The following is a 12,146-nucleotide window of genomic DNA, read 5'->3' as shown; positions in this document are numbered from 1 at the left end:
CAGGAGGGGTTTAGCAACTCCCATCAAGTCACCATACTCCACAATAAGGGATATTGGGTGTTCCAGTCAAAGAACTTTTGGAGGGCCACAGTTACCCCATTCTTGTGCTAGAATTTTTTTCCCGTCTCTTAGGCCCGGTACACATGGCCCAAACGTGGCATGGCGCCACTGATACTAGGGTTCTGGAGTATGCAGCAATGGCGGCCTCCTGTCCAGACGGTAGCTGCCATGATGACGTTGTCATGCAGCGTTCGGACGTCACTTCCAGGAAGTGTCGTCCTGGCTGCGCCCTTTCCCCTTTATGTCAACACAAAAAAGAAGCCGCTTAGAGCATCGGAGCTGTGCGGTGCGGCTGCGGCACTGACAAGGGGGAAAGACGGGTGGCACAGAGCCATCTGTCTGTACTGCCCCTTAGTAGTCAGCCAGAGCAAGGAATTCAGTAGGCTTGCCAGAGCTTTCAGACCAGCATTTAGAGTTTCAGGGTCAAGCTAATCCAGGTCAGCAGGGGAAGGCAATCAATCCAGACATCAAATCCAAAAGTATATTGGTAGGTCAGACCATGAAGCAGGGTAAGGAGCTGAGAGTCAAGAGCAAAGCAGGTTGCAACTTCCTGAAAAGATTGGTTGTCAGCAACAACCTATATTCTAGTAGATTCATACAGCTGTTGCCTGATTTCAGTGTATTTTCTACAATACACTCTAAGCGACACAAACCCTCCCTTTGTTCTCTGTGTTGGCTTGCGATAGATATTGTCTGGTTTCTATATGTGTCTTGTGGCTGCTGGGGGTTATCCCTGTTTGGCTGCTGCCTGGGCATGTCCCTCTGCTCTGCCCCTGGGTCCTGAGATCTAGGTCTGCCACCTTCTTCATCTGCCTCACTCTTTGTGTCATACTCCAGACATGGGATCTGAGAAGGGGACATGACAGATGCCACCAAAGATGTAAAATATGAACTATAGAAATACAAAGCCCATCATGGCTAACCTCACAGACCGTGAAAGAGAGATGGGGAGCTTTGCTGTTCTAGATGTTTTGGTGTGCAGCTCCCATTATCCCCATTCTTAGCTAGTTATACTGGATTGTGGGAGTGGTAATGCAACACATTTGGCAAGCCAAAGGCTTTCCAGCTCTGCTGTAAAAAAAAGGCAACACTTACTTTGAGGTTTGACATGCTCTTATGTACCCATAAGTGATCTGAAAGCTAGGTGTGGTTTATGATGCTCTGAAAGACAGGATTTTTCTAATGTTTCTCATGCTTTTAATCAGTGTTAACTCTGCAAAATAAATGACTGCTCTTTTGTTGTTGTTGTTGTTGTTGTTGTTGTTGTTCAAGGAAAGTATAACAGTGGTCAGCAATTTCATTCCCACCGCTGTCTTTGCTTGCTTATGGCAAGGCATTTAGTGTCAGTGTGACAGAAAATATGTTAGAGGAGCAATGTGTGAAGTTAACTACCCTTGTGCTTTTAAAACCTCGGTGAGTATCATTTACGAGTGCACCTCTGACCAAGAAGTGAATTCCTTAGAGTCAAAATTATTGATCTACATGGTCCTCCACTCTTATGAATCTAGCAGTTTGTTGCATCTGTGCTCTTACAACTGATAGAGGCCAGCTGCTTTGATGTTCTTTTATCTATTGGCCCTAACAAGCAAATGATATCTATCCACTGTCAAATAACATCAACTAGAAATAATGGTAAAGCTCATATTTTAAAAAAGAAAAATCAGGAAGTCAGGTTATTTGCACATGCTATAATGCAAAAACTTCCTTATTGATGTCAGTGGAACAGATAGCTCTATGAATGCACATCGAGTCCCAAGACCAGAGCCAGAGACCTAAATCAAAGATTGTGTGGGTTCTTGATGACAGATTAGGGAAAGGACTAGTAATATAATTCATTGTTGTTGTTGTTAAAATATTTTATTGATATTTTGTTATTACAGAAAAAGAAAAGAAAAATGCAACAAAAACTCATACAGTACATCAAAGGCCAAAAAAAACCACATACAGAAAAAATATATGATGTCTAGTCGTAACCAACTGTAGGGGGTGATGCTCGTCTCCATTACTAATACGAAGACGAATCTGGTGGTCATGTGGCCAGCATGACTGCACTGAACACTGTTACCTTCCCACTGAAGTGGTACCCATTTATCTACTTCCATTTGTATGCTTTTGAACTGCTAGGTTAGCAGAAACTGGGACTAGTGACAGGAGCTCACCCCATCATGCAGCACTCGGGCCTCGAACTGTCAATTTTCCAACCATATGATCATCAGAATTGGAGTCTTAACCACTAAACCACCACATATATAATTACTCCTCTGTAAATGGCATCCAGTTATATAAACATTTTTTTCTATTTCATAGTAAAGAATTCTTACTTAAGCATCCAATCCAATAATTACACATGTACTGTAATTCTTTTTGCAAATAATTTTACCAGTTTTCTTCCCACTGTGAATAGCTATTGCTGTTTTCAAAAATTGTGCAGGTTTTCAAAGATTGTAGTTTGGGACTCATTATGTGAAAAAAAATGCATGTTGGGGGACGGGGTGTTACACAGAAAACAGCATTTTCTATGCAGAAAATATTTCAGCACAGAAAATGCTGTAGTGTTGCCAAAATTTAGCATGTGGGGGCTATTGATTTTTTTTGGTTGAGAAAATACTATGCACAATCTCTCTCTGGCTTTGTTTTGCGAACGAAGATTCAGGAAGGACTCATCCCGCGCTTTGTACAAGCGCATTGGTGACTAAAAAGGCCAATCCGGGATAAACAGGTCCGGTTGTAGAAAGCACAGCAGAAAGTCTCCTTGGGTGATGTTTCCGGGTTGCGGTTCTTTCTGCATTGTCGTTTCTCTTCAAGATTTGTTCGCCGTGAGTTTTCGAAAAAGGCTGCAGCATCATGGATAGTGCGTCTCCATGCCTCCCGATGCAAGGCCAGGGCAGACCATTGTTGGTGATCAATTTGGCCAAGCCTAAGATGTTGTTTCAGGGAGTCCTTGTATCTCTTCTTTGGGGCGCCCCTCTTACGCTGACCCGTGGCGAGTTCACCATAAAACACTATTTTGGGAAGGCGATGGTCCTTCACCCTAGAAACATGTCCTGCCTAGTGCAGCTGCATCCTCAATAGCATGGCCTCAATGCTGGTGATCCCTGCTTGCTCAAGGACAGCAACATTCGTCACATAGTCAGTCCAGTGTATATTTAGAATTGTGCGTAAACAGCGCTGATGAAAGCGTTCGAGGAGTCGTAGGTGTTGGCGATAGGTGACCCATGTTTCAGACCCATAGAGGAGAATAGACAGTACAGTGGCTCTATACACACTGATTTTTGTGCTTCACCTCAAGTGTTTGTTACTCCAGACTCTTTTGTGAAGCCTTCCGAATGCACTTAATTAATCCGTCTCATTACCACCTTAGATGCCTTTAAGAAGGCACTTATGATGTATCTCTTCCGGTGGGCTTACCCACCCGACCTTATATAGGAGAGCATTAAAATAACTGCCCCACTTCGGACTACGACTGATTGATTATTGGATGATTAGACAATGGTTTAGCTATTTTATTGTATGAATGTTAGTATTTATTGATTATATTTTTATATTGTATTGTGTTGTTTTTATTGATGTAATCCCGCATCGATCCACAGGGAGAGGCGGGAGATATAAATAAAAAAATTATTATTATTATTATTATTATTATTATTATTTATAGATGATTGATAGTTTTTTGTGGGTTTTTCGGGCTATGTGTCCATGTTCTAGCAGAGTTAGATGATTGATTTGGTGAACGCAGAATCTGTGGATAGAGGGCTGACTATATCATATTTCCCCATCTGCTCCCTCTCTCCCTGTTTTTCCTGACCAGTGCATGTGGGATCATTCTTTAAGGATTCCATTTTGCCTTAAGGGGGAGTTAGCACTCCAGAGTTGTACAGACGTACAGATAATGTTACTCTGGGCATCTCTGGGCCAAGAAGTGCTATAATAAATGTGATCAAATACAAAACATCTGAGTGCTGAGTTCTGCAGCAGTGGGGGTGGAGGGGTGTACCCTGTCTTTGCATAAGATCAGCAATTCTAATTGTAGTGCTTGACATTCAGGGCTAATCCACTGGCTCTACAGCTTATTAAAAAATGGCAGTGAACATTGTCAGGAGTAATGCTTGTTAAAAATCTAAGATAAAATTATGAATATAGTAGCAATATGAGTTTTGCATAAAATCCACAGGTACAAGAATCAATAATACTGTATGACAGAGGGCAATGAATAGTGCCGACAGTTGCAGATAGTCCCAGCAGCACAGCTCCCCAAGAAGGAAAAAAGGGCCTTCTTTAAGGGGGAAAAAATCTTTTATTTCTTCTCATACTGTGCAGACTTTCTCCCTTGTGGAATCAGAATAGAATTAGCAGCTGAGAATAATAAATGCCATCCGTGAAACAAGACTGGAGCAGTTTAGAGAACTGGCTTCCAGCTTAGCCACTGAGAGACGGTGGTCAAATTTGCAGAGTTACAAATGCCTTAGTATTTATTGTTGAAAATAGTGCTGGCTGCCTTCGCAAAACCTCCTAAATTATACAGATGAGTAGGTTACTGAGAGGAATGGAAATATGTAACTACTAGATTGAAAGGAAAAACAACAGAGCAGTATGGCTAGGGTTGCCATAAGGCAGGACCTCCAAACTGGGACAAATGTAGGACAAATGTAGGGCCACATTTTCAAATGTAGGACACGTTTTTTAAAAAATGGAGGACACATGAAAAAATTGATAATTTTTTTAAAAATGTTAATATAAATGCATGTTTCTTAGGCATGCTCAAAATGGAGGACATTTTGGCATTATTCCTAGACAGAAGGCTGAAATGTACTTCTCTTTCTGGCCAAACACCCCCCCCCCCCAATTCTACAAGAACATTTCCCACTCCCAAGCAGGCATAGCATTTAAAGACCACAGGCAGTCCCTTGTGCCATTGCAAACTACATTTCCCACTTCCAAGCAGGCATAGCATTTGCAAGATCACAGGCAGTCCTTTGTGCCTTTGAAAACTACATTTCCCACTCCCAAGCCTTCTTAGGAATTCCCCCCTTCCTCCTTTTCCTTGCCCCCTCCAGCCCCCCCAAACCTCTCGCCCCCTCTTTTTCCCAGGTATGTCTCAACTTAGGAGGGATTTATGGGACAGATCCAAAGCCTTTTTTCTTTTCTAATGGGGGCAAAGCCTTGAGAAGCCCTGGACCCCTGAGAAGAAGAGGAGGGGGGCTTAGAGAGAGGAAGAAAGAGAAAAAGAAGATGATGAGGGGGAAGAAAGGAAGAAAAAGGAGAGGAGGAAGAGGAGGGGAAGAGGAGGAGAAGAAAAAAAACGGAGTAACAAGAAGAGAAGGAGGGGAAAGAGAAAGGGGGAAGCAGCTTGCCTGAGTGTAAATTCCTCCCTGCTTGGATGTTGCCCAAATAAGGAAGCAGAGGGCTGGCCAATAGAGGCAGGGCAGTGCAGCAGACCCCGCCCCTGCTGGTTTCAGTCCTCCTGCTGCTGCTCCAGGCATGCTTCACAGGCAGCACTCTATAGAAGGCAGGCAGCAGCCCTGGGAGCTCAGAGTTGGGCAGCCACCCGGGAATGGGGGCGGGACGGGACCGGGCATGCCCCCCAGGGGGCGGGAAAGTCCCGCCCACCACTGTGAAATGGCAACCCTAAGTATGGCTGTGTTCATATTCTGATAGTGAGGTCAAATTTTATGTTACACTGGCCCGGTCCAGATGGGCCACATGTGCCGTGCTGGTGGTGTATTAGGGTAAAGGGACTGCGCGGCAACTTCACGATCCCAGCCCTAGTACGGCGTGGCGGCGCCATTGTTACGGTGCCGCACCGTACTAGGGTTGGGACCACGCAGTTGCCGCACAGTCCCTTTAGCCTAGTATGCAGCCAGCACAGCATACAGGCGCCACCATTGTGACATGTATACAGGCACCACCATCGTGATGTGACATAACTGGCATGGCTTTTCGCAGGTTCTTTTTTTCTCCGCAGGGAAGCCACACAGTTTGGGGGCTGCGGCTTCCCTGCAGGGGGAAAAAACACCAGCAGGCCTCTCTTTTTGGGAGGTCTGTATTGGGCCGCTATTGCCATTTATCCAACCCTAGCTTCACCTAGACCAAAACATTTTGAGCTGTCATCCATCTTGTGGTTTTGGCTGGCTTTCTCAGTAGATCTGTTCTGATACTGTGCTCTTTTTAACTGTGGACTGTTCCTTTGAAAGCCAGAGAGGTTCCTTGGGCACACAAGAAATTTCCACAAGCCCTCCTTCCTCTTCCTGGTGGTAAAACTATAATAATAAGAAAATTAAATAGCAAACATTTTGCTGCCTTTCCATGAAATCCAGACTCTGCTGACCGAAGTTGTGGCCTTATCTAATCCCTGCCTCATTAGACTCTGCTGTGTTTGTGGCCTAAGCAGGGGAAATACTTTGATTATCTTCTCATTTTAAAAAGAAATAAATAGAGAAGGTTATGTTTAAGGAATTCTATATCGAATTTCATTTAGCCCTGAGGTAAATCAGATCAGTGGATAATCAGAGGGATGGGGGTAAATGATGCTGTTAGCAAAGGCATGTAAGAGCCTTTCTATACAGTTACCTGGGTAATGTGCTGTATTATCATGATCCACATCATCACTATCACTATCATAATCACCATTGTAATCTAATAAATTCCGTTTTCATGACCAGGAGAAAGATGTAATAGGCCAGGAAGGATCTATTTATTTCATCTTCCCATCCCAGCAATGCCTTTGTGAGGCTGTGGAAATGTTCTTTCATTATTAATCCAACAATATGTTTACGAACTGGACATATTTAACTGAGGATAGCCTGCTGATGTCATTGGAACATGCTAACTACGTCTAGACATCACTCTTTTATTTTGGAAATAATTAAAATTTGCTTTTCTGGACATTTTAAGAATTCTTTAAAGTTCTATTGTATGTGTATCTCCTTTTATAAGCCAATTAGAGCTCTAAGATCATCTAGAGAGGCACTTCTTTCAGTCCCATAACCTTTTGAGACTCTTTTGGTGGGAACTGCTACCAGACTTTGGAACACCCTCCATAGAAAGGCCAGGATGGCTCCATCTTTGCTCTCCTTCTGTTGGCAGGTCAAAACATTTTTGCAACTAGGTTTGATCTTTAAATGCTGTGTTCACTGTTTTAACTTCATAAATGGTTTAGTTAGGTTTTTAATCTTATATTTAAACTTTTATTATTTGCTTCTGTATAGTGCTTAATTTGTATTGCTTTAAATACGTTGTTAACTGCCCCAAGGCCCATTATCAGGAGAAAGGAAGGATATGAATGAATGAATAAAATAACGATGATCATGATCATGATCATGATGTGTTTGTTTCACATCATTTTTATCAATTTTACTGTTGCTACAACTTTCCTAGTAGCCTTTAAAAACCTGAAAAATAAAATTGTGCTGTACAAGCAAGAATTACAGTATGAATTTTTTAAGTAAATTACAGTTGACATTTGTCTGTCACAAACTACCATTAATGAACACCACAGAGGATTGCTTCTCTGTTCCTTGTCTTTGTCTAATTTATATCCAACAGCCCAGAGATTGTTCAGAATAGAGATGTATTTGTTGTACCTAAACATTTGGGCAAGGAAATAGGATTTTATAAATTGATGGAAGTTAGAAGGAAAAATATATATGATCTTCTTTCTTGGTATGAATATTTGAACCTATATTTTGTTTGTAAATAGCATAAGATTTTCTTCTCAGTGTTTTGAGCTGATTGGTCTTATTGAATACAAAATGCTTCCAGATGACTGTATAGAGTTATCATCAGCTGATGTGATGCATTCTGACATGCCATAACCTGCTTCATGACAACTCTGATGCCTCACTAAGCAAACCTTAAAACTCAAACATCATATTAATGTAAGGTGATATAGAAAACATATTGAATGGACTTTATTTATTGTTCTCTCTCTCTCTCTTTCTTTCTCTCTCTCTCTCTCTCTCTCTTTTTGAAGAAAGAAAATATTCATTATTCATCCAAAATCTGTATGCAGTGGTTTGAGTCAAGAGCCCCTATAGTGTCACTAGTACATAATGAAAAATATATAAATAAGAATTCAATCAGGTCTTTGTGCTGATTAGAGAAACCTATCTTGGAAGAGACAACTTCCCCATCACCACACAGCACCCATGGGCCCTCAAAATTAAGCCTGAACTTTGAGGAGCCCCCATAGAGTGGTGCAGAGGGCTGAGGTAGGATGGACCTCATTGCATGGAACTTGCAGACCAGGCCCAGCGCGGAAGGAGAGGGGGCGGGAATATAACAGAATGGGGAAATGACGCATTTTACTGCATGCCAGAATGCCATTGATGCCGCTGGAAGTCCCTGTTCCATTCCCCATCCGTTCCACAGAGGGTGATTTTCAGGAACTGTTGTTAGAAATCAAATTGGAGAAAATATTTTTAGATATATGGTCAGCCTATATCAACAGCCTCATCTTGTTTGTGTCCAATGAATTTCCCATTCCATTTCCCTTTCTTTTTCTATCTTGCTTTACTGATTCTTTTCTTTGCAATCTACTTGAAAATCCAACTAAAATTTTAAAATAGTATATACACCTGGGATATCATTATATAGTTTGTGAGACCCAAGGGAAGAAGTGGTTATTCATTGTGGAATAATAATAATAATAATAATAATAATAATAATAATAATAATAATTTTGCACCTGCTGTATTAAAATCATACAGTGCTTTTCTGTTTTGATATATAACTATATAACTATAAGCATCCTTACTGTTTATCTACTTAAACACACATGTTCTCCTAGAAACACATGCATAAACTTTATTGACCTTATTTCTGAATAAAGATGTATATGACTGAACTGTAATACGTATAAAAGGAAATCAATAATGTCTTCCAGGCTTCTGCAGAAATAATCAATACTTTATATTTATAATTCATTACAAACTAATTCAATAATTTTTAGCATACTTCTACTCTCATACTACAAAACGATCCCCCCATGCAAAACTGAAGTATACCTCCAGTTTGAATTCAGAAAAAAAAGAGCATGTCTCAGATATTCGTCATCTAAGAGGCAATGAGATCAGAGAAGAAGGCTGTTGACTCTGAGCACTCCTTCTGCAAAGCATGACCTTGTGGGCTCGGGGATGGTCCTCAGAGCAAGGTAATCTTGGGAGGTGTCCTCCATAGTTTTGTATTTCTTGGCACAGGCAGCTAAATGGTCCACCTTCACCACCTTGCTTCCAAGGATCCCATGCTTTGGAGAAATAAAGTGCTTGGAGTCAACAATCTTTTTCTGCTATCTCAATCACCACTACCACTACTCCATCCACAAACATCCCTATGTTGTTGCAGTGCGATTGTGCTTATGTTAACTATCCCAACATCTCTTGCATTTTTGAGAGGGATTAGTTAATATCTTCTGACAGAAGTGCTGTCTTCTAGCACTTGCATCTCTATCTTGCATTTGGCCACCTCCACGTTAAAAATGCATGCCACTCAAACACCAGACTATTATTACTGGAGCTGCTAAACAACAAGCAGCTAGTAAGAAAATTACATTAAAAGGCCGCATCACTTTTTTGGGAGACTGCCCAGGCATTTCAGTCTTCCTTAGTTCAAAGATGTTGAAAGCTCAAAGGCTACTACTGAGTGCTGCTGTACAAATTAAAATGACCAGAGAAACAATCAAATGATTAAAATGTTACTGGAATTATCTAAACAGTGTCAGCAAACACCATCTAAGAGAGCATACAAAGAACTAATTTGCAGCCCCAAAAAGCTAGAGGAGACAGAAAACTAACCAGGCATACTTTGACTATGGAAATTAAGCTTCAGGATAACATTCTAAAAATGTAAATTAAAGACAAGCAGAACGTTAACAGTCTCACTTCATTGACAAATTGAGAACTGGCTGATTTTTCTTCCCTCTTCCAAATATGATGGTGGAATTCCGTACCACAAAGAGATTCTAGGTCTAGGAGGTAAAATTAAAGTTTCACCTGGTTGAAATAGAAGTTACTAAATCAGGACTTCACTACTGGTGATCCATCAAACTAAACACAGTTCTCTTACCATGAACAACATTCAGCTAGGGGCTTGAGATTTCTGTGGTGTTGCTTTCTCCCTCGGTATCTTTTTGGGCTGGTTATCTGAGCTGAGAGCTTGCAGCATTATGCTTTGCAGTTTCTCTTTCTACATAACTATCAATTCCAGAAAGTGATGCTAGGGGAACTTTTTCTCTGTCCCATGACAATTGTAGCATCACAGGGTTATATTTGTCTCCAAATACCAATGCTGAAATTGCTGAGTAAAGTTTTGGAATATGGTATAATAAGAGTGCTGCTGAAATGTTCCTCTTTTTCATGTAATGGGGTGATGAATTGGGTGTGATGAAGACCAATTAAACTGAACTCCATCCCAACAAGACTTTATGCAAATTCCCAGTTCTGCTGTAGGCAATTTGGCCAGTTTAGGAAAATGTAATCTGCCTGTCCTGAATGGGATTTCCTTCCGCCTTATGGACCAATGTGCATAAGTGATATTATATTTGGCCCTATGTTTTGATACCCATGCCCTCAGTTCTCCTCTCCTAGATAGTCATTTTGTGTTCTGCTAATGACCTGTTTTGACTATTGTAGTATATTGTATGAAAGGCTGCTCATCAAGACAGTTTGAAAACTACTGCCAGATAAGGTAGCTAAGAACCATGAATATGAAGCACATAATACCAAACTTGAAATAGCTACAATAGCTCCTGGTTCATTTATAGATCTAAATAGATTTATAGATTCATTTATAGATTTCAAACAGCCAACATGCTCAGCTCTTTGTCTATCATGTGTGATTTTAAGAATTCATCCGAATTTATGAATTTACCATTATTTGTAGTGCACACTTCTAATATGTGTGCTATCACTGAACTTGTTAAACAATATCGCTCTGGAATTGTGCCTAATAGCATCTAGTGATTTTATTCTTGGAATGTTCTTGATAGCTGCTGCATATAAATCCATAGTATGACATCTAATAGGAATTAATTTTGGCTCCTGAAAATCTTAACCTAATTGACCTTGGTAGTCTTTGCATTGCAGTCCAGGGCTTTGGTCAGCTATGTGATAGTGCATCCAATTTATGATATACATTATAGAATCATAGAGTTGGAAGAGACCACAAGGGCCATCCAGTCCAGCCCCTGCCATGCAGGAACTCTCAATCAAAGCATCCCAGATAGATGGCCATCCAGCCTCTGTTTAAAGACCTCTACGGAAGGAGACCACTGCACTCTGAGGGAGTTTGTTCTACTGTCAAACAGCCCTCACTGTCAGAAAGTTCCTCCTAATGTTGAGGTGGAATCTCTTTTCCTGGAGCTTGCATCCATTGCTCCAGGTCCTAGTGTCTGAAGCAGTAGAAAACAAACTTGCTCCCTCCTCAATATGACATCTCTTCAAATGTTTAAACAGAGCTGTCATATCACTTCTTAACTTTCTCTTCTCCAGGCTAAACATCTCCAGCTCCCTAAGTCATTCCTCACAGGGCTTCATTTCCAGACCCTTCACCATTTTAGTTGCCCTCCTTCAGACACGCTCCAGTTTCGCCACATCCTTTTTGAATTGTGGTGCCCAGAACTGCAGACAGTATTCCAGGTGGGACCTGACCAGAGCAGAATAGGGTGGCACTATTACTTCCCTTGATCTAGACACTATACTTTTATTGATGCAGCCTAAATTTGCATTGGCCTTTTTAGCTGCCTCATCACACTGTTGACTCATGTTCAATCATAAATTGGATTTGTGATGGTAAAGAGTTATTCCCATCTCCTGAAATTTTCTTCCTGATTATTTTAATTTAAACAAAAATATTCACTGAAAACATGGGGGGGAGGCAGTGGAGGTACAGTAAGAAACTGTTTTAATGAAGTCCTCAACTGGAGGATATTTTATAAAAGAAATATGTGAAGAAAAAACAAAATGATCAGCTGGGTGAGCTCCAAAATCACCAAAACTGCAAAATTGCATGATGAAGCTCAGTTAAACTATAGCAGTAAGGCTATTTGGCTTTTGCTAGGCCTATCACTTTGTAGCTGCAATCCAACAGTGTTG

The 12,146-nt window shown here is 41.0% G+C and overlaps 1 protein-coding gene across 6 annotated transcripts in view; it reads left to right on the top strand.

The window, feature by feature from the left end:
• The window catches only part of NTNG1 (netrin G1), a 300,251-nt gene that overhangs the window by 92,073 nt on the left and 196,032 nt on the right, over nt 1–12,146 (top strand). The window lies entirely within an intron of this gene.

This window comes from Sceloporus occidentalis, unplaced genomic scaffold (assembly GCF_023333645.1).
Source record: "Sceloporus occidentalis isolate IW3139 unplaced genomic scaffold, rSceOcc1.0.p SCAF_3, whole genome shotgun sequence".
NCBI classification, from domain to species: Eukaryota; Metazoa; Chordata; class Lepidosauria; order Squamata; family Phrynosomatidae; genus Sceloporus; species Sceloporus occidentalis.
The sequence above is the reverse complement of the archived record's forward strand: the minus strand, read 5'-3'. Positions and strand labels throughout refer to the sequence as shown.